Genomic DNA, 22560 nt, shown 5'->3' with positions numbered 1-22560 from the left:
ATAATGAAAAGTTTAAATGGCCAGTGGGTCTTGACTTATCTCATATATGAGTTAGAGACTGGAGAAGTTGAGAGTGGAGTGCTAAGCTGGGCCAGAGAGGACCCTCGAAGGAGTCGAAGCACGAACGACCGATGACTCCAAACTCTGAAGGCCAAATCGAAGGCTAGCCCCTAGCAAGTGGCGACAACTGGAGGAGGGAGCTGTTGAAGGGCTATCGGCGACTCGCGGAAGCGGTGGAGTTGCTGTAGGGCTATCGCCGGTGACTCACAAAGCTGCTGCAAGTCTGCAACTCCAGCAAGGCTGCATATGCGACTGCTTGATGGGGTAGATGAGTAGATTTGATCTCACTCTCAGGCTTCGAAGTGAAGCCTCTACTTAGCTTCTTCCAGCAAAAGTTCAAGGTATGATTTTTATTTTCCTCTTTCAATGTTAGATTGAATGGCTGCCAAGGATGGGTGGTTGGGAGAGGGGGAAAGCAACGGAAAGCCTGGATTTAGGGATTCAAGAACCGTCCTTCGATTGGCAAGTTGTCCACCAGTGTAATAGACCGTTACGAATTGTAACGTTGGGCAATGGCTGTTACGGACCATTACAGTTATGAATTTTTTCCGAACCGCTTCAGAGACTTCAATTTCTGTTATGTAACGGCCATTACGCTACGTAACGGCCGTTATTTAAAATCATGATCTACAATAATAACCACCTTATTTTTATGTTTCTCTTTGCCATTATACCAAAGTTTAAATCTTGATTTTTCAATTTCCTTACGTAACGGGTTAGGATTGGCATGTGTATGACTCATTTAACATTGACTCGTTTATGACCCAGTCCGTTAATGACCCGCCCGGACTTGGACTGCCCGCCCGTTTTCCCACTCCTATTTCTTCCTTTTATATTGATCCGATCTATTCCTTTGATCTAGGTGATGTTGGTAAGAATTCATGATAAAAAAATCTGACAAAATTTTACGTCAACTGTCAGCTACATAACACAACTCTACTCCTTTATCAAGGCCTAGGACTAGCTGTGTGTACAAAGACTTATAAGAGGCTATTTTCTTTTAATCTCCCTTTGTAGATTATTTATGTCTGATCATGTTTAATTATCCCTACTAATTGATTCCAATGGTCTGCTAAATTAAAAGTAGTCTTAAATCAACACAATGTATTTCATCTATCAAACAGAAACAACACGTTTCCTGAGAGAAAGTGATAACCCTTCTTACAGCATGGGTAAACTTAATTTTTTATGGATGTTTGGTCATATTTTTAGAAAATAGGAGTATTTTTATCCACAAAAATTGCTTCACACTATTTATACTTCTATATAAATAAATAAATATACGTATACAAATATATATGTATATACATTAATGTAGGGAAGTGAACCATGGTTCACCAGGCCCCAACTTCAACCCTGATCCTCAATTTCAACTTTTGTGCACCCTTGGTCTTTGCTGCATGTGACCAAACACTCTCACTGTACATTCTTTTCTCCTAGCGTTGCAAATGCAACCCAAGTTCTCAGATTTACAAATTAAAGAACATAAAAGCTTATTTTGTCTCACACCTCTGTGAATTCAGAAAGTGATGCTGGTTGCAAAACTAGGATCCCTCCCAGCCATCTGCAAAATAGATTAGAGTTATTTGACTGATATCCTCAAGTATTCTGCTATAAATAACAACTGAAAAGAATAAATAGACAAATATTCTGAATACCTCCTGTGCTAGTCCCACCATGTGAAATATTTCTGGGAAACTTTTAGCTCCAATTTCTATAATCCTGATAAAAGCTAATTTCATAATTCAATACTCTATATATTTTGTAAAGCATCGCAAAGATATGACAAACCTTAAACAAGTAATATCATTAAGTCATGCTTCATACCTTCTTGAACAGAATTTAGATTCCACATCAATATAGATTATGCGGCCATCTAAGCCACCATATCTCCCTGGCAGTGAAGCTAATAATGAGAGCTTCAAGCAAAACTGCAAAACTTAAATTTCATCAAACAATACACCCTGTAGTTGGATGCTTCCCTAAAAAATATACACTCCAAATGCATAGCCTCCGTATTTTGCTGCAACTAAAAGAGGGAAGAAGGAAGAATGCAATGAATGTAACACCTCCTTATCCTAATTTGAGAAGGATTCTTCTCAAATGCATAGCCTCTAAAACAAAATGCAAAAAAGTTTTGTTGTGTCATGCAGATGCCACTTTCAGTGGGCATCTAACAAAGTAGTCTTTAGCTAACAGGGTAAGCTTTTAGGTAAAGCAGCAATCTAACAAAGAAGAAAGAAGTTTCATGTTGGTGCAGTTTTATACGACTAACCCTTGAGCCTCACAACTCGCATCCTTGACAATCCAAAGCATTGGCTTCTAAAGCAATGGACCCAGGTATATTGAAATCATAAACAACTATGCTGCCACATGCAAATGACATTTCATATTTTTGACAATCAAACAATATCTCAGTGACCATGTAGTCATCATAATGGTTTGAATGATATAAATAAGAATGCAAATGATTGAGCGACTAAATCAATATCATTTTCATCGCATTTGGCATGATTATTCTTTCAAAAAAAAAAACAGATTACTAAGCTCAATCAAACAACTTGTCACTGCATAGGTTTCAAAAAAAACCATTCAATGTATTTATCTTGGTTCTCAAAACAAGTATATCAAGATTTTGCAATTGCTGGACAAATATGTGGCAGGTCATGTACACACAAACTCTATAGGCTATGTCAGGGATCCCCTTATAAAAACAGTGCATCAACCATCTATTAGCTTGTCATTTCCCCAGTTACCCAAGTTGCATTCAGCACAGGCACCACAATCAACACTGCACCATATAAAAAATGTACCACAATACCCTTTATAGCAAAGTGCCACAGAAGTTTGATTAGATTATAATATCACCTGTCACACTAACAATATAGATGAATCAGAGTCGGAGATGATGAATGGCAATCTGCACATTTACTTATAATAGGAAAAGACACACTCGCGCAAAAAAAAAAAAAAACCCTTCTAGGTTCAACATTAAAAAAAAATTTAAAAAAATATCCAAAAAAGTCAGCATGTTGTCCAAAGATAAGTTGATACAAATGCGTTAATCTTGTTCATATAAGAAAATTAAATTCTACGCAAAGAAGTTAGATTTCATCTTATACATATAAAATTTAATTATCAAACTTCATTTAATCCTCATCCAACCAATAAATTAATAAAAAGAAATGAGTTAATTTTAAACAAAGTCTTGTTGTGGAGGAATGCCACAAGAATGGAGGAAAAGCACTTTAATATCTAAATACAAAAATAAAGAAGATATTCAAAATTGTAATAGCTCTTGTGGAACTAAACTTATTAGTCATACAATTAAACTTTGGAACAATGTTTTAAAAGGCTAAGGCGTAAGGCAAGGTGTGTTAACCCTTAAGAGGCCAAGTGTAAGCCTTACAGCGTTGGAAAGGATAATTAAACATAGAGCAAGTTTAGAACCAAGGGTTTCAAAAAATCAGTTTGATTTCATGCCCAAGATCAACTACAAAAGCTATAAAGCTATTCAACAACAACAACCCATAAGTCCCACTAGGTTGGTCAGCTACATGAATCCTTTTCCGCCAATTCACCCAATCAAAAGGATTTTCCTCTACTAGATTAAAAGCTATTAAATCCTTCCTTACTATCTCATTCCAAGTTATTTTAGACCTATCCCTACCCCTTGTCAAGCCAAAAACTATAACTAAGTCACTCCTCCTCACAGGTGCGTTACTAGGCATGCGTTTCAAATGCCCAAACCATCTAAGTTGCCGCTCACTTATCTTGTCTTCGACTGGTGCTATGCCTAGTTTATTGCGTATATGCTCGTTAATTTATCTTTTAATGTTATACCACTCAACCACCTTAACTTTCGCAATTCAACAAATTTTACTTTTTGTACACGTTGTTTCTTTATTGCCCGAAATTCTAAACCATAAAGCATAGTTGGCCTTATAGTTGTCTTATAGAACTTCCCTAATAATTTTAAAGATATTCTACTATCACACAGCACACCTAACACACTCCTCCATTTCACCCAACTTGCTTTAACTCTATGTATTACATCCTCTTCAATTTCTCATTCTTCTTGCATGATAGATCCAAGATATCGAAAATGCAACTACTTTCTTGATTATCAGGTTTAATCTTCTATCCACTACTCCTCTTAAGTTACTGAAATTACATTTCATAAATTATGTCTTATTCTTACTTATTCTAAAACCCTTAGACTTTAAAGCGGTTCTCTAAAGTTTTAACCTAGATTCGACTCCACTCCTGCTTTCATCAATCAAGACAATATCATCTCCAAACAACATACACCAAGGGATCTCGTTTTGGATATTCCTAGTGAGTTCATCAATCACTAAAGTAAAAGATAAGGACTCAAAGTAGAACCTTGATGTACACCTCTTGTGATTAGAAAATCTCTAAATTCCCCTCCTATAGTCCTAACGCTAGTCATTACACTATTATACGTAACCTTAATGGCCTCAATATATCAACTGCATACCCCCTTCTTTTCTAAGACACACCAAAGAACTTCCCTAAATACTCTATTATATGTTTTTTCTAGGTTAATAAAAACCATATGCAAGCCCCTTTTCTTTTCCTATAACTTTTTCATTAATCTTCTTAAAATATAAAAATCTCCCAACCATAAAACCAAATTGATTCTCTGAAACTCTCTTCTCTAGTCTTCTTCTTTGTTTTTAAATAAATGTATTAACGCGTTTTTCCTCCATTCTTCTGACATTTTCTTGGTTTTTATAATAGTGTTAAATAGATTAGTTAGCCATATACATCCTTGATTCCCTAAACATTTCCAAACTTCAATTGGCATGTTATTTTTTTTGAAAATATTCTTTATTTTATATATATCTTAAATTTTCCTTTTAAATAATAATAATAACAATAAAGGTTGGTCGGCCAACATGCCGAGCAGCGTTTATGAGAGAAAGCGAGAGAAATACAAAGGGAGAGAGAAAAAAATTATGTTATTTGGTCCTATAGATTTGCCACTTTTCATCTTTTTTTAAGTCATCTTAACTTCAAAGACTCGGGGAATGCTTTGTTCACTTGGTCAATTGAGGGGGCTAGAGTGGTAGCCATGACATTGGATAGTTTTTTGTTCTGCAGTGAGTGGGAGGATGAGTTCCCTAATCTATCTCATATGACTCTTCATAAGAACACTTCATATCACTTCTCTATTTTGTTGGAGTCCAGTAAGGTGTTGTGGGGTCCTACACCTTTCAGATTTGAGAACATGTGGGCATGTGGCTTAACCATGCGACTTTTAAGCTTTTGATTAGGGATTCATGGGGAGAGTATGTGGGGAGGGGTTTGGATGGGTTTAGATTTATGAGGAAGTTAAAAAGGCTTCAGGAAAAACTAAAAGTTTGGAATAGCGGGGAGTTTAGTGATGTTAGGCTTAGAAAATCTGGTCTTTTGAGCAAGTTGGTAGGCTAGGATAGAAAGGAGGAGGAAGTAATGTTGTTAGACAGTGAAGAGGCTAGAAGAGTCTCTATTAATAACAAGTTGGAAGAGGTGATTTTTTAGTAAATGAGCAGTTGGACTGTTGGAGACAAAAGACAAAATTTAAGAGGGTGAAAGATGGTGATTGCAATTCCTCTTTTTCCCATAGATTAGCCAATGGTAGTAAGAGGAAGAATTTGATTAGGGAGCTGGAGTTGGGGGATGGGAGGAGCACTAATGAACAGCGTATGATATCTTCTATTATAACTAACTTCTTTTCACAATTTGTATTCAGAGGGTAGTCTTAATAAACCTATGGTTGAGGGTCTAGATTGTGATCCTATCTCTGTTGATCAATTGCTTTGGGTAGAGAGACCTTTTGATAAGGAAGTGAGGGAGTGGTTTTCAAGATGGATAAAGATAAGGCTTCAAGTCCGAATGGGTTTAACATGGCATTCTTTGAAGATTGTTGGGAGATAGTTAAGGTTGATTAGATGAAAGTTTTCAATGAATTTTATGGGAATGGGATTTTAAGCAAGAGTATCAACTAGGGGTGAGCAATTGGTTAGTTTGAGTTAACCAAAAAAATTTGGTTAAAATTTTTCTAAAACCAAACCAACTGAATGAGTTATATTAATTGAACATTACCCGACCGAACCTAATTTTTGGTTAATTCAATTAACCGAATTTGACCGAACCAGCTTTCAATTGATAGTCAACTTATTGATTTTCAAAAATCATTTCTATTGCATCCATGTTTCTATCTGTGGCAAAGTACAATCACTATGGATGCAATATTATCTTTAACAAACTGCAGAGCTTAAATGTTTGATAAAATTAATGATACCATTAATCCAAGGCTAACTTTGAGAGTTTTTATTTTGGGTCTTAAGAGATGATATCAATAGTTCACGACTCATCAGAGTAGGGGAAGGGGAAGTCAGTCATCTAGGAAGGGAAAGTTAGCCGAGCTCTGAGCGACGACTGCCACAGCGAGGAGGGCAACAGCAAGGGCGAGGGACGCGAGGCCACGACAAGGGCAAGGGCAGCAACACGACGGCAAGGGCAACTGGAACCTGATCTGGCAACGGCAAGAGCGAAGGCTGCGACTCGCAAGACGACTCAGGTGTCAGCTAGGGCAACAGCAAGGTCAAGGGCCGCAAGGCAATGAAAACTTGGTTTGGGGACGGCAAGGGCGACTGGAATTTGGTCTGGCGACAGCAAGGGCAACTAGGCGAAGACAGGCTAGGCTGTAAATTGGAAATTTGGAATTGCAGAATGGAACCCTAAATTTAAAATCTAAAGGATAACTGATTAGAGCTAATTCATATAAATTATATATAATTATTAATTATTATTAATATATAATTCGGTTAACTGAATTAGATAATTCTCAAATTGAACCAAAAACTGAAAATCGATTTGTACTTGAAATTAAAAACCGAACCAAACCGAATTATTTTTTAACCAAACCAAACCGACTGAATTGGCTCGGTTAATTCGGGTAATTCGGTTTTTACTGAATTTTGCTTACCCCCTAGTATCAACTCTAACTTTATAGCTTTAGTACCTCAGAAAGATAGATCTTCTACAGTGGAAGACTTTAGATCTATTAGTCTTGTCTCTAGTTTGTATGAGATTATCATTTAAAGTCTTAGCTAATAGGTTGAGTGCAATGCTCTATTTCTAGAGCCCAGAGTGCTTTTACGTGTGTATGTGGAGTGCGCGCGCGCGTGCGGGGAACAAATAGTGGATGCTATCCTAGTGGCTAATGAGGCGGAGAAGGACATCCATAGGAATAAGAAGAGGGGGGTTTGTTATTAAAGCAGATTTTGAGAAAGCTTACGACAAAGTGAGCTGGAGTTTACTAGATAAGGTCTTCATGAAAAAGGGTTTTGGGGAACGATGGCGTAGGTAGATTGGAGGCTGCCAGTCTAATGTGTGGTATTCAGTTATTGTTAATGGTGAACCTTAATCCTGGTTTACTGCATAGAGAGGCATTAGACAAGGTGACCTGTCATCCCCTATTTTGTCCGTAATTGTAGCTAATATTTTAAGTTGGATGATAGATAGGGCAGTTAATAGAGGGTTGGTTAAAGGATTAGGTGTGAGGAATGAGGGGGTGGTAGTCTCTCATCTTCAATTTGCTAGATACCATTTTCTTTATTGACGACTATAATCTTTTGTTTAGAAGAATGTTGGGCATTCTTAATTTTTGAGAGAGTTTCTAGGCTTAAGATAATATATGGAGAAAAGTCGTTTAGCAGCCCTAATGTACCCGATGAGAGGATTAGAGTTAGGCCAGCAGACGTGGGCTGTGGTTTATTGGAATGGTCCTAACTTATTTAGGGGTTCCACTGGCTGGGAATCCTAGAGGGGCAAATTTTTGGAATCCAGTAGTGGAGAGGATTGCGAAGGGATTAGACAGTTGGAAGGGTGCCCTTTTTTCGGTAGTAGAATTATGCTTATCCAAGCTTGTCTCTCTAGCATCCCTTTGTATTTTTTATCTGTTTTTAGATTTCTGGTGGGAGTTGGGAGCAAGCTAGAGAGAATTATGTGGGATTTTTTGTGGTCTGGTCTGTGGGGTCGTAGGGACCATTTAGTAAACTAGACGGAGGTTAGTAAGTCAAAAAAGGAGGGGGGTTGGGTCTTGGCAACTTGGTGTTTAAAAACACCGCTCTTTTGGCTAAATGGTTGCAGCGCTTCCCCTTGGAAGATAATTCCCTATGGCATAGAGTTATTCGCAGCAAATTCAGGTTTGATGAGATTAAGTGGGATACCAACGCTAGCTTGAGATGTTCTTTCAGGACTCCATGGAGATCTATTTCCTAGATTTACTCTATATTTACCCCTCCCGCAGGAATGATTCTTTTTTCATTTCTTTTCAGCATTTTTTTATTGTGCTTTGAGCCAAACAGAGTTATTTTTTTCTTCGTGGATAATGGGAGGGGATTTCCAGTCTCTTGGAATCTTCATTTTAGGAGACATCTGAATGATAGGGAGATGGTGGTGTTGTCTTCTTTGTTGTCCATATTGAACAATTGCAAATTATCCTCAGGTAGGGATATGCTCGTTCTTGGTGTCTGGATCATTCGGGGCTGTTTTCTTGTACATCATTCTTTGAATTTTTGACCTATTCAAATTATCCCTTTTGAACGAAGAAACAATTAAATATTTTCTTCATTAATTTGTTCATATGTACATCCCAATATATATAATACGATTACCTATTCTAAACAAGGAAACAATTCCTTACTAAATAATATCAAATCCCCCATATCAACCTACTTCCCTAATTTGTATATTATTTACAATGATACTCGGGATTGAGATTTTAACACTCCCCCTCAAGTTGGATAATAAATATTAATCATCTCCAACTTGCTAATAAGATCATCAAAACTCTGTCGTCCCAACCCTTTAGTGAGAATATCTGCAGTTTGTTCCTTGGTTGGTACATAAGTCATACATATAATTCCTTCTTCAATTTTCTCTTTTATGAAGTGTCTGTCTACTTCCACATGTTTAGTCATGTCGTGTTGAACTGGATTGAGAGAGATGCTGATAGCTGCCTTATTGTCACTGTAGAGTTTGATAGGAAAGTTCACTGGAACCTGTACTACCTCCAAGAGTTTTCGTAACCACAATCCTTCGCATATCCCTTAAGCAACTGCCCTGAATTCAGCTTCAACACTACTATGAGCCACCACATTCTGCTTTTTACTTCTCCAAGTTACTAGATTTCCCCAGACGAATGTACAATAACCTATGGTGGATCTTCTATCTTCCACTGATCCTGCCCAATCTGCATCTGTAAAAATCTCTACTTCCTTGCTTTCATATTTCTTAAAGAAGAGTCCTCTTCCCGTGGATCCCTTGAGATATCTAAGGATCTTGTATACAGCATCTAAGTGAACTTCTTTTGGTGAATGCATGTGTTGACTTACTACACTGACTGCAAATGCAATATCTAGTCAAGTATGTGATAGGTAGATTAGCTTGCCAACCAATCTCTGATACCTCTCCTTTTCTACTGGTTTTCCACAGTCTTCAACCCTCTTTACTGTTTCCATCGGGGTTTCACTAGGTTTGCATCCTAGCATGCCGGTTTCAACTAGGAGATCAGTAACATACTTTCTCTGAGAAACACTAATTCCCTTTTTCGTTCTTGCCACTTCCATGCCCAAAAAATACCGCATCTGTCCCAAGTCTTTAACTTCAAATTCAGCAGCTAGGACCTTCTTCAATCTCTCCATTTCTACAACATCATCACCAGTAAGGATTATATCATCAACATACACTATTAGAATTGTTCTCTTACCTCCTTCAGACTGTTGGAAGAACAGTGTATGGTCTGATTGCCCTTGTCGATAACCTTGATTCTTTAGTACCTTTGCAAATCTGTCGAACCACGCTCTAGGAGATTGTTTGAAGCCATATAAGGATTTCTTGAGTTTACACACTCTATTTTCTTCACCTGTTTCACTGAATCCTGGTGGTATAGTCATGTATACTTCCTCTTCTAATTCTTCATTTAAGAAGGCATTTTTAATATCAAGTTGTTATAGTGGTCAATCTAAATTGGCTACCAAGGACAAGAGAACTCGAACTGTATTTAAGTGTGCCACTGGTGCAAATGTTTCAATATCGTCAATGCCATAAGTATGAGTAAAACCTTTTGCAACAAGTCTAGCTTTATATCTTTCAACTGTTCCATCAGATTTATACTTCACTGTGAAGACCCATTTACAACCCACTGGCTTCTTCCCTTTCGGTAAATTTGTCAACTTCCAAGTTCCATTTTTTTCTAGGGCTCGCATTTCTTCCATGACTACCTCTCTCCATTTCGGTATTTCTAAAGCTTCCTGAATGTTCTTTGGCATTTTCATCTTGTCAAGGTTAGAGACAAATGCACGATATCTCGTAGACAAACTTTTATAAGACATGTATTTAGACCAAGGGCATTGGTTACATGACCTGGTTTGTTTTCTGATTGCAATAAGTAAATTGAGATCATCAGGTGCATAATTATCAGAGGAAGACTCAATTACCAGATCAGGATTGGGCATGGGCACATGGTTTTTCGGAGCCATCACCGGTTCCAACGCTCTTGGTGCCTCAAGTATGAGATTCTCTCTATCCTTTGTTTTCGGCTTTCTTGAGTAAACCAGTATGTCTGCATTGTTTTGCTCTCCTGTATCTCCCCCTGAGGGTAAGTGTTATGTTGTGTTTGGCGAGTCAGGAAGTAATTCAATGGAAGGCTCGATAGATGGAATAGATGGGTTAGAGAATGGAGTAACCGGAGAGAATGACGCAGATTTTGTAGCAAAGAGGGCAAAGAACCGATCTTCACTCCATTGGGCTTTGGGAAATAAGGAGTGGTTTCAAAGAAAGTGACATCAAGACTAACGAACAGTCGTTTGGAGACAGGATCATAGCATTTGTAGCCTTTCTGGGTAGGCGAATAACCAAGCAAGACACATTTAACGGCACGAGGATCCAATTTATCTCGATGGTGTGCATGAACATGAACAAAAGCAGTACACCAAAGATTTTCAGCGGGAGACTAGAGGGGAGTCGAGAGGTAGGAAAATGTTCCTGGAATTTCTGAAGAGGGATGACAAATGAAAGTCCTCGACTCAGCATTCGATTAATGAGATGTGTGGCCGTTAAGATGGCATCACCCCAAAAATAATGTTTCATGTGGGTAGTAAACATTAATGCCTAGGCTACTTCAAGTATATGTCTATTTTTTCGTTCAGCGACCCCATTTTGTTAAGGGGTATCCACACAAGAACTTTGATGGACAATCCCATTATCTTGAAAATAAGCTCCCAGGATAGTATTAAAATATTCCGTACCATTATCAGTACGAAAAATCTGAATATGAGTTTGGAACTCTGTATGAATCATGGAATGGAAATTTATGAAAATGGAGCGGACTTCAGTTTTGTCTTTCAGTAAGTAGACCCAACAAAGACGAGTATGGTCATCAATAAAGGTAACAAACCATTTTGTATTGGTGTGATTGAAGGAATGTGAGGGACCCCATACATCACTGTGAAACATAGTAAATGGGCGAGATGGTTTGTATATGGATTATGGGAAAGAAGTACTACGATGTTTGGCAAGCTCACACACTTCACATTGAAATTCAGAAGCCATTTTATTTGGACAAATAGATGGAAACAAACGTTTTAAATATTGAAAACTGGGATGACCCATCCTTGAATGCCATAACAACAGTTCACTATTTCTAGAAGTAGATGCAGAATCACAAATTGCAGTATTTCATAGTTCACTCAAACTTGCCTCCTCAAAGTAGTAGAGTCCCTCATACGCTTTAGCAGTGCCAATCGTCTTCCTCGATGATAGGTCCTGAAAAACACAATGAGAGGAAACAAATTTAGCAGAACAATTTGAGTCTTTGGTTAAGTGACTGATGGATAACAGGTTGCAAGACAATTTGGGAACATGTAGAACATATTGTAAAGCTAAAGAATCAGATATGCAAATACTTCCTTTTCCAGCAACTGGTGAGAGAGAGCCATCTGCAATTTTTACCCTCAAATTCCCGCCATATGGAGAATAGGATGAAAAATATTGATAAGACCCAGTCATATGATCGGATGCACCCGAATCAATTATCCATGGAGATTTGTAACAGGATGTAGAAGTTAAAGCTGACAAATAATTACCTCGATGAGCCATGGAACTAGAGGAAGACTGACCTGATGTTTGAATGGATGAAATCATCTTATATAACTGATCCAATTGTTTAGAACTGAATGCACTATCGGGAGCGGTATTGGTGTTTTCTCCTTGTAATCTTTCAGTTCATCCGTCAATGCTGGCCTAGTACCCACGATTTTTTTGGAATTATCTAAGCTTCCAATCTGCCAGTTTTCCAAGAATCTCCCAGCAGGTATTTTTTAAATGACCTGTTTTTCGGCAATGTTCACACCACAATTTACCTTTTTGTGGTCGTTGACTAGGTCCCCCAGGACCTTTTGATACTAGAGCTAAAATATCCGGCCCAGGGTGTCCAACATGCCCATCTAATTTTTGGGCAAACACGGGTACGGTGAGGTCCAGCCCAGCAGATTCATTTTGAGGCCTTAACATCACACGCCTCCTATTCTTCTCCCTCCGAACTTCTGCGAAGACTTCTCGGGTCGAAGGAAGAGGTCGCCGGCCAAGAATCCTTCCCCTCACATCGTCGAGCTCTTGATTCAGGCCGGCAAAGGAACTCGAAGACCCTCTCGTTTTCAAGCCTCCTTCGGTATCTTGTGCTGTCGCCGGAGCACTCCCACTCCTCGTCGGTGCTCAAATCGAGCTCCTGCCAGAGATGAGTCATCTCCATGAAATACTCGGTGATGTCTCTCTCCCCTTGTCTCATCCGCCACAATCGTGTTTTGATTTCGAAGATCTGCAAGTAGCTTTCGATGTCGGAGTATGTCTCACGTACGGCTTCCCAGATTTCCTTCGCTGTTGGCATGAACAAGTAAACTTTTCTGATTGATGGCTGCATCGAATTGACGAGCCAAGTTGTGACCATGGAGTTTTCGGACTTCCATCTTTGCAAGGTTGTAGCGTTGGTAGGGTCTGGCTTCCTCCTTTCACCGATAAGGTAACCCAACTTCCCTTTTCCCTCAATCATCAATTTCATGGATTGAGCCCATTCACGGAAGTTTTTTCCGTTTAATTTTTCCAATGAGAGTGGAAAGGCTGTGTTGTCCAGCCCATTCACACCCCCAACAGATGTGACCTCTGAGTCATCGTTGATATTTGCAGATGAAATAGAACCTCTGCTGTTGGCGGTGCTGTTAGCCATCGTTTAGTTAGGGTTGAGAAGACCTAGCTCTGATACCATGAAGGAAGAAACAATTGAATATTTTCTTCATTAATTTGTTCATATGTACATCCCAATATATATAATACGATTACCTATTCTAAACAAGGAAACAATTCCTTATTGAATAATATCAAATCCCCCATATCAACCTACTTCCCTAATTTGTATATTATTTACAATGATACTAGGGATTGGGATTTTAACACCTTTCCTCTTTGTTCATTGATTTGGAAGGTTAAAGTTTCCCCAAAAATTAAAGCATTTACTTGGTTGGTTGTGCTTAACAAAATTAATACTACCAATAACTTGCTGCAAATTAGGAGACCTTTGAAGGCTCTCACTCAAGATGTTTGCGTGCTCTGTTTTAGGAATTCCGAAACAGCCTCTCATTTCATTTTGCATTGTGATTTTGCATGGAGGATTTGGAATAAATTGCTCAGTGTTATGGAAGAGAGTTGGGTCTAACTTTATTCAGTGGAAGGTTTATTAACCACTTCCTATGCAGGCTTTGGAAGAAGGAAGGAAAGGGCAGCTCTATGGAAGTGTATATGTATGCAGTTTTATAGGGTCTTTGGTTGGAACATAATGCACGGATTTTTTTCCAGGAAGAAGTTGAATTCATATTTGGTATGGGAAAAGATTCAGTTCTTGACTTCTTTATGGTGTATCTAGTGTGGAATTTTCAGAGAAGCTAGCTTTCAGGATTTAAATAGAGATGGAGGAATTGGTTCGATTGATTTCAGTTTTTTGATGTTTTAGTTTTTCTCTGGTCAGTTCCAGATTTTTTTGGGAGATGCCTTTTCTCCCCTTTGTTAATTCTCTTCCTATTAATGAATTTATTTTTCTATAAATAAAAATAAAAACAAAAACTTCAAGGACTCTAATTTTGCGAATAAGTCTACTATTTTTGGTCTTTCCCTCATTTGTCACTTCCAAGTTCAAGCTTTCATTTTGCTTTTTATTAAACAGCTTATCAAAGTATATCAGCCACCTCTCTTTTATATCTTCCTCTTTAGTCAAGACAATATCATTCTCGTCCTTTATACATTTTACATTACCTAAATATTTGCATTTTTTTTTCTAAGTCCGTCAAGTTTATAAATGTCTCTTTCTCCTCCTTTTGTACCTAGCCTAGTATATATAAATTATCATCAACTCTAACTTTAACTTCACCAATGGTCTTTTTGCATTTTTTCTTGTCACTTCATGCTTTTCAAGGTTTTCTATATATATAACACTTGGCCATGTTTTATACCGGTTTCTTTTTGTCTTAATGACTTTTTGGACTTCTTGATCCCACCATCAACTTTCTTTACTACCCAAGTATCTTCTTTTGCACTCCCCCAAAATCTTTTTTTCTTTTTTAATGATAGAGTTAGCCATCCTATTCCAAACAGTATTTTCATCTACCTTGCCCCCTATTGTCCAATCACACTCTTTGCTCATTTTATCTTTAAATTTACTGTATTTCTGCCTTCAAGCACTACCATCTAGTCCTCTTGCGTTGATTTATGTTACTCTTTCTCTTCCATTTTTTAGCATGTATAAAGCTATTAAGAAGATTAATTGAAAAGTTTAAGGGAAAGAAGAGGGACTTGCACATGGTTTTTATTTTCCTAGAGAAAGCCTCCGATAAGGTACCTAAGAAAGTTCTATTGTGGATTCTTAAAAAAATAAAAATAAAAAAAGGAGCATTTCTTATGCATATATATGTAATCATGAATATGTATAAAGTAATGACTAAGGATTTTCCAATCAACATAACTGTATGTAGGGTCTGCTTTGAATCCTTATGTTTTTGCATTAGTGATGGATGAACTACTAGGAGTATTCAAAATGAGGCTACATGGTGGATGTTGCCTGCAAATGATTTTGTCTCAGTTGATAAAACTAGAGATGGAGTAGAATATATGTCAGGATTATTTTTGATAAACAAAGAATTTTATTAGAAAGGAGAAAAATGTACAACAGAAAAAGAAAAAGAGAAAAGGAAAAATAAGAAAAGAAGGGGGAGAATAAGAAATCCTCCCTTTACATCAATAGCCAAATAAAATGCAGCATAAATCAAAACCCAACTCAACGAAGCAAAGCCAACCAATCCCGCTACAAGTCTTCCAAAGAAATGAGACAAAGCCATTAGCCAACATCCACTATGATGCAAGATAAACCACTCAATTCCAAAGCAAGTTAGTAGCAGCAGCTGCTCTTTTCAAAATTCTAGCATTCCTCTCCAAACAAATGCACCAAATAATAGCCATGACAGTGCATCACCACAAAGCTTTCCTACCCTTTCCCTTGAAAAAACCCCTAAGTGATAATACAAAAAGCTTCAAAGTGGAAGAGAAAACCCAATTTTTCACCAAATATACCAAATAATTTATTCCAAATAGCCAAAGTAAAAGGACGCTAAAGAAACAGACATGAACAAGTCTCTCCACCCTTTAAATAGAGAACTCAACATAAGATGATAGGGCCTTATTTGGCCTTCTCTTCTGAAGCAGTCTCTAGTGAATATGTGTCCTAATAAAGACTGGTTTTTTCTCATGTGAATCAGTCTCTAGCAACATTGTATTGTTAGGCAACAATGCAGCCTATAAAAAAATTGTTGGGATTGGAACGATATAAATCAAAATGCATGATGGTGTTGTGAGAACTCTCACCCAAGTTTGGCATGTTCCAGATCTGAAGAAGAATCTTGTTTCTCTTGATTCCTTTGATGCCAAAGGGTACAAGTACTCCACCTTTCTCTTGGTTCCTTTCATACCAAAGGGTACAAGTACTCCACCAAAGGTGGTTAGAAAAGGCGCACTTGTTATTCTAAAAGCAAAGAAATTACCTCCTAATTTATATGTCTTGTAGGGTACTATAGTTCCAAGTGCTGCTGCAGTTTCTCAATCCTCTATGTCAATTTCTGTTATTACCAAATTATGGCATATGAGGTTAGGACATATGGGCAAGAAAGAGCTAACATTACCGAGTAAAAGAGGTCTTGTTTGTGGCCAAGTACAGGATAGATGGAATTCCTGTGAACATTGTGAGTTTGGAAAGCAAAAGAGAGTCACTTTCAACACCAGCATCCATAGAACCAAAGGTACGTTGGATTATATTCATTCTAACCTCTAGACCTTTCCATGTTCCTTCTAAGGATGACGCCTGATCCATGCTTACCTTCATCAACGATCAGTCAAGAATGATTTGGGCATTCTTTTTGAAGCACAAGAACAAGGTGTTCAAATATTTCAAGCAATGGAAAGCAATGATTGAGAAGCAAACTAAAAAGAAGGTCAAGCGTCTCAAAGCTAATAATGGATTGGAATTTTGCTCATCGAGTTTGAAGAATTTTGCAAAAACGAAGGCATTGTTAGGCATAGGGTAGTCAGACATACACTACTGCAAAATAGGGTAGCTAAGCGTATAAACAGAACCCTCTCGAAGAGAGCTCGTTGTATGCTCTCAAATGCTAAATTGTCAAGGGATTTTAGGGCAGAGGTTATTTCTACTGCTTTCTATTTAATAAATAAATTGTTCTCCAGCCTCAAGTTTAGAGTTCAAGACCCCAGAAGAGGTATGGTCCAGTAGATATATTGAGTACTCTAATATGAAAATTTTTGGGTGTCATGCCTACGTACATGTTAGTGAAGGAAATTAAAGCCAAGAGCCAAGAAATTTATTTTTCTTGGTTATGCATATAGGGTGAAGGGTTACATAATTTAGCGTCTTGATTCCAAGTCACCCAAGTTCATTGTGAGCAGAGATGTTATTTTTTATGAGTCGTTAATACTTAACCCAAAGAACGAGGAAGATAATTTGGTAGAAATTAACCTAGTCAGTAACATCAAGAGGTGGAAATAGAAGGAAGGCACTACCCCTTTGAAAAAGACTACTACTAGTCAACTTTTCTCAAGTGAGAACACTAGTGAAGTACAAGAGATGCCACAAGAGGAATCATATAGCATTGCCAAATACGGGCCTAGACAAGAGAACAAATTACCGTCAACATATAGTAATGTTGTGCAGTTTTGTCATTCTAATCCTATTGGCTATGCTTTGGAAGTTGCATAAGAAACCAATGAAACTAGAGAAACTGTTACATATTGTCCTATTTAGTAGCAATTTATTGTGTTGATTCCGCCAAGTAGTTAGTGACTATACAAGAGAAGATTGAGTTCTTACACAAAAAAAAAAATCACACTTGGGAACTAGTAAGCGTCACATGGGAAAAAAGATGATAGGTTGCAAATGGGTCTTCAAGAAAAAAGAAGGTATTTCAGGAGCTAAGGACGCTAGGTATAAGGCACGATTAGTTGCTAAATGTTATATTCAAATTGCAGGACTAGATTTTAATGATGTTTTCTCTCTAGTTGTTAAACATATATATATGTATTATTATCTTTTGTTGCTATGCATGATTTGGAATTGGAACAGCTAGATGTTAAAACAGATTTTTTGCATGGTAGACTTGAGGAAAAGATTTTCATGGATGAGCCTGAAGGTTTTATTATTGATGGAAAAGCATGTTTGTTTATTAAAGAAATCATTATATAGATTGAAGCAATCTCCTCATCAATGGTATAAAAAATTCAACTCATTCATGTTGGACAATGGTTATAAGAGGAACAAGCGTGATAGGTGTTGGTACTTTAAGAAATATAAAGATGATTATTTTATTTACTTGCTATTTTATGTTAATGATATGTTTGTTGCTTCTAAAGACAAATCTGAGATCAACATATCAAAGGCTTGCTTGCCAAGGAATTTGAAATGAAAATTTTAGGAGAAGCCAAGAAGATTCTTGACATGGAAATTCATAGGAATCGAAAGGAAGGATAGCTGCATTTGACACAAAAGAAATATGTTGAAAAAGTTCTAAAGTGTTTTGGCATTACAAATGCCAAACCAATTAGCACCCCACTTGCTACATATTTCCAACTTTCAATTGTTTTGCCTCCACAATTAGACAGAAAGTGATTACATGTCGCATATTCCTTATTCTAGTACAATTGGGAGTCTAATGTCTGTTATGATTTTTACCCGTCCAAACATTTCGCATTCAGCTAGTATTGTGAGTAGGTACATGGCTAATCCATGTAAAGAGCATTGGCAAGCAGTAAAATGGATGCTTCAGTATCTAAGAGGTACTTTTGATGCTTGTTTAGAACTTGGGAGACATTGGTACAATGTTATTGATTATGTTGATTCAGATTTTTTTAGGGATCTCGACAAGAGAATATTCATTACTGATTATATATTCACTCTTTGAGGATCTCTTGCAAGTTGGAAGGCAAGCCTGCACCATGTTATTGCGTTATCCACTACAAAAGCAAAATACATGGCAATAACAAAGGTAGTCAGCTATCTTGTTAAAGGGTTTGATTTGTAAACTTAACATCTTGTTGGGACAAAACTATAGTTCATTGTGATAGTCAGAGTGCTATTCGTTTGACTAAGGATCAAGTGTTTCATGAAAGAACAAAACTTATTGATGTCAAGTATCATTTTGTTTGTGATATTATTTCACAGTGAAAATAATTGTAAAGAAAATTGGCACTACTAATAATCCTACAGATATGTTGACAAAGTCTCTAGCATCAACTAAGTTAAAGCATTGCTTGGGCTTGATTAGATTTTGTAGTTCATGAAATATGTCTGTTGTGGCATAAGATGAAGATGATAGAAGAAGAAAATTATTATCCATATGTGACTGAAGGGGCAGATTTGTTATGATGGATAAGCCCCATCAGAATGTTTCACAATAAATCTCTCATTCAAGCTACCATTCAAGAAAGGAGTTACTTGTCTTCCCATGCTGTGGTCAACACATTTATACTCCACAACAAATCTCACATTCTCTCATTCAAGAGAGAAAATTATTTGTAATAAATAGAGAGTTTATTCTCCCATTCAAGAGATGACAGTTTTTTTTAGTATTGGAAGAAAGAAAATTAAAAAAAATGTTGATCTCAAGGGGAGTTAATTTGCATCTCCGATTTAGGGAGAGTTTATTTAATTCCCTAATTTAAGGGGAGTTATTTTTGAGGAGGTGTATTTATAAGTGCCTTTCTGGGTCTTTGCCTAGTGTGAGAGAGTATAACATCTTAAATGCCCTTATATTTTGTTTCTTCACAACAGTGAAGTTCTCCTGCCATCTTTGCCCATGGATGTAGGCTATAAGCTGAACTATGTAAATCTTGTGTTCGCATTTGTCTTCATTGTTTACTTATTTTCTTATTAGTTGTACTTCTGCTCCAAACACATGCGATGAAATGACAAATATATAAATACAAACATAAATACATGTACACACATACACACATGCTAAAATCATCTTTTCTTATGAAAATAAATACTAGGTTTCAGAAATCCTCCAATTCCAAATATCAATAGGATAAAGAAATAGGAACATTTAGTATTTGAATCAATATGGGAATAGTGAAAATGGAACAAAATATTTTATTTTTTTTTTAAACTATGGAAATATGTCACCTAAAACTAGCTCAATCATTTTTAGTAGTTAACTGCGATTCTAACCTTATGTTGAATAATACATTTTGCCAATACTAATACTCAAACTATACTTTATAGAAACAGAACCTAGGAAAACCTAGGTAAAGTAATATTGACATACATAAGAAACCATGGAGGGAAAATAAATAAAGCAAAATAAAAAGACCACTACCTAAACAAAATTTATAATTTTTCATTCTAACTGTTAAAATTTACCATGTTTCATTTTGTTTAAACAGAGAGTAATCCCTACAAAAATGATTTGGAAGACTGGGAAAAGAAACTAACCCACCCAAAAAAAAAGGACCTAGGAGGAGCCATAATCAACAAAAGATTATCAAATAGGCTCAATTAGCTTGAAAAGTTTCAAATAAGATGAAAAACCATACCACTGTTATATAAGAGTCATAGCAAATGCTAGTTGCTAAAATAAGGCATCCTAGACCCAAATTACTTGAAAAAGGCACTGGTGCGTTGATAGCTAATCCCAACCTCAATTCTTTGAAAAAGGCACTAGAAATACTAATTCTCATAGTCATCAACATCAAATGGTTAGTTCACTTAGTTGTAAACTAATAAAACAAGACAGGTAGCTGCAGAATTTTGAAACGAAAATATAGAGAATATGGGAACTAACTCAAAAAAACTCAAGTCAACTGATCCAAAGATTGATATTAACTTTGAATATAGACATAAAGAAATTGATTTACATTTCTTGTATTCCTATTAGGTTAAATGGATAAATTGGCAGCATTCACAGCAGTGAAGCAATATCTTGTATTTTCCAACAAACAACCAAGTAAGCAAAAATCGCCACATTTCTTCAAAAGAAAAAAAAAATGGCACAATTCATGCTAATTTGAGAGTACATTGAGCATATAAAATATGAAGTAAACCAAAGTTTACCAAACTGTTATACGGTTGACATACTTGTGTTTTGCCAATTCCGGCTGGACCAACCAACTCTGTTAGAACACTAAATGGTATTCCGCCGCACAAGGCCTTATCCAATCCTTTCAGACGCGTAGGAAGATGGCCAGCCAAGTATGCATTTTGAACCCTTTGTTGCATTAAAAACAGTGCCTGGAAAGACAAAACTACAACGAGCAATTTCAAAGATGTGTGTGTGTGTGTGTGTGTGTGAGAGAGAGAGAGAGAGAGAGAGAGAGAGAGAGATTTTCTCTAGCCAATTGAACTCAATGCACAAAAGTTATATGCTCAAGGTTTGATATGGTGGACAAGCAATTTCACTGATGCGTGCAACTGCAGTTGTTACTTCTGCCAACCCCTCATCTAACAACTCCATCAGCTCAAATTCAGTCAAAGATAAAGCATCCTGAAAAGCAAACAACTCAAACTATCAATCTCTTGCATACAAAATAAACTATATATAGCTAAATATATTCTTGAATGTATAATAATCACAGGGCTAAATTTTAGCACAATGTCAGAAAATCAGAATGCAACAAGGTATCCAAATGAAATTTCGAAGAAATTAGAAGACACATTATCTTTCCGTAAAAGTTTGAAAAGAAATTATATTTGCAGATTAAAAATCCAGTAAAATTGATTCCTGGTTTGCCTAGTGAATTACCAGGAATGCATCAATGGATGGGCAGCAACGTTTTTATCCCCTGATTTGGTGCTGCCTGGGTGGGTCTGAAGTGCTTGTTTAGGTTGGTGTTGCGGGTCATCAGAAAAAAAATCCAGTAAAATTAATTTATGACTTGTGATTGAATAATTCACACTTAAAAGCAAACACAGCCACATAAAAACACATCTATGCATGACATGAATCTGAATGAAAATTTTCTATAATAAAATGGAGCAATGATGGTGAAGAACACAATAAACTGGCTCTCCTGTGTCCCGATGTAGTTGTGTTAGGGACTGTTGGTCTTGAAAATGGCAATTTAGTGAGATGAAACTCACTGTTTAGAGTGAATGGCTTTACGGGGGATATACCATTGGAACCCACACAGGTAAATAGCATTAGCCCCAATCAAAGTTTCGAAAAATCCCTAAAATCGCTAAATAAAAATATACAAAGCCATTGATGACGAAAGAATACCTTCGCAGTCAGGATGTTACGAGCAGCGAATATGTTGGCGATTGACTTGGGGAGACCCATCTCCTTTATTAACCTGTTCGCCATCTCTCTCTCTCTCTCTCTCTCTCTCTCTCCCCCGCAAGCAGAGACACTCTTATAAAATGAATAATGCAACTAACACAAGTTAATTTTGAATGTTAAATAGTTAGGCAACAAGTTATAAAAAATAAAAAAGAAAGAAAAAATATCCATAAAATTATATTTTTTTTTTCTTGAAAATATTTGAAAATCAACAATAGAAACACAAAAATAGTAATGTAAATAAATGTGTTTGACATCATAAGTTTTTCATCGTACAATAACAAAAATAAAAATTTAAAAATATAATAATAGTACGAAACCCTAAGTTTCTCGAAAAATTAATTCTAAGAATACACGTGGTGTGGGTGTATTCACTCATATCTCGCGTCTTCTTCAAATACTTCCAAAATTCAAATTTGAAAAGTATAGCTAAATTTTTTTTCCTCAGAAAATTGCATCTACTGTGTCATATTCTCTTCTCCACTCTCTCTAATTTATAATCATGCTTTATGTATTAAAAAAAAAAGCATTATTATGTTTTCATAAA

General features: G+C 36.7%; 1 pseudogene; it reads right to left on the bottom strand.

Annotated features, from left to right (window-relative positions):
• Positions 1–1284: 1284 nt before the first annotated feature.
• On the bottom strand, positions 1285–22037 carry LOC131148120 (DNA repair protein RAD51 homolog 2-like; annotated as a pseudogene).
• Positions 22038–22560: the final 523 nt, after the last annotated feature.

The sequence above is a fragment of the Malania oleifera genome, chromosome 2, assembly GCF_029873635.1.
Source record: "Malania oleifera isolate guangnan ecotype guangnan chromosome 2, ASM2987363v1, whole genome shotgun sequence".
Lineage (NCBI taxonomy): Eukaryota > Viridiplantae > Streptophyta > Magnoliopsida > Santalales > Ximeniaceae > Malania > Malania oleifera.
Note: the sequence above shows the minus strand (reverse complement) of the source record. Positions and strands in the feature narration are given on the sequence as shown.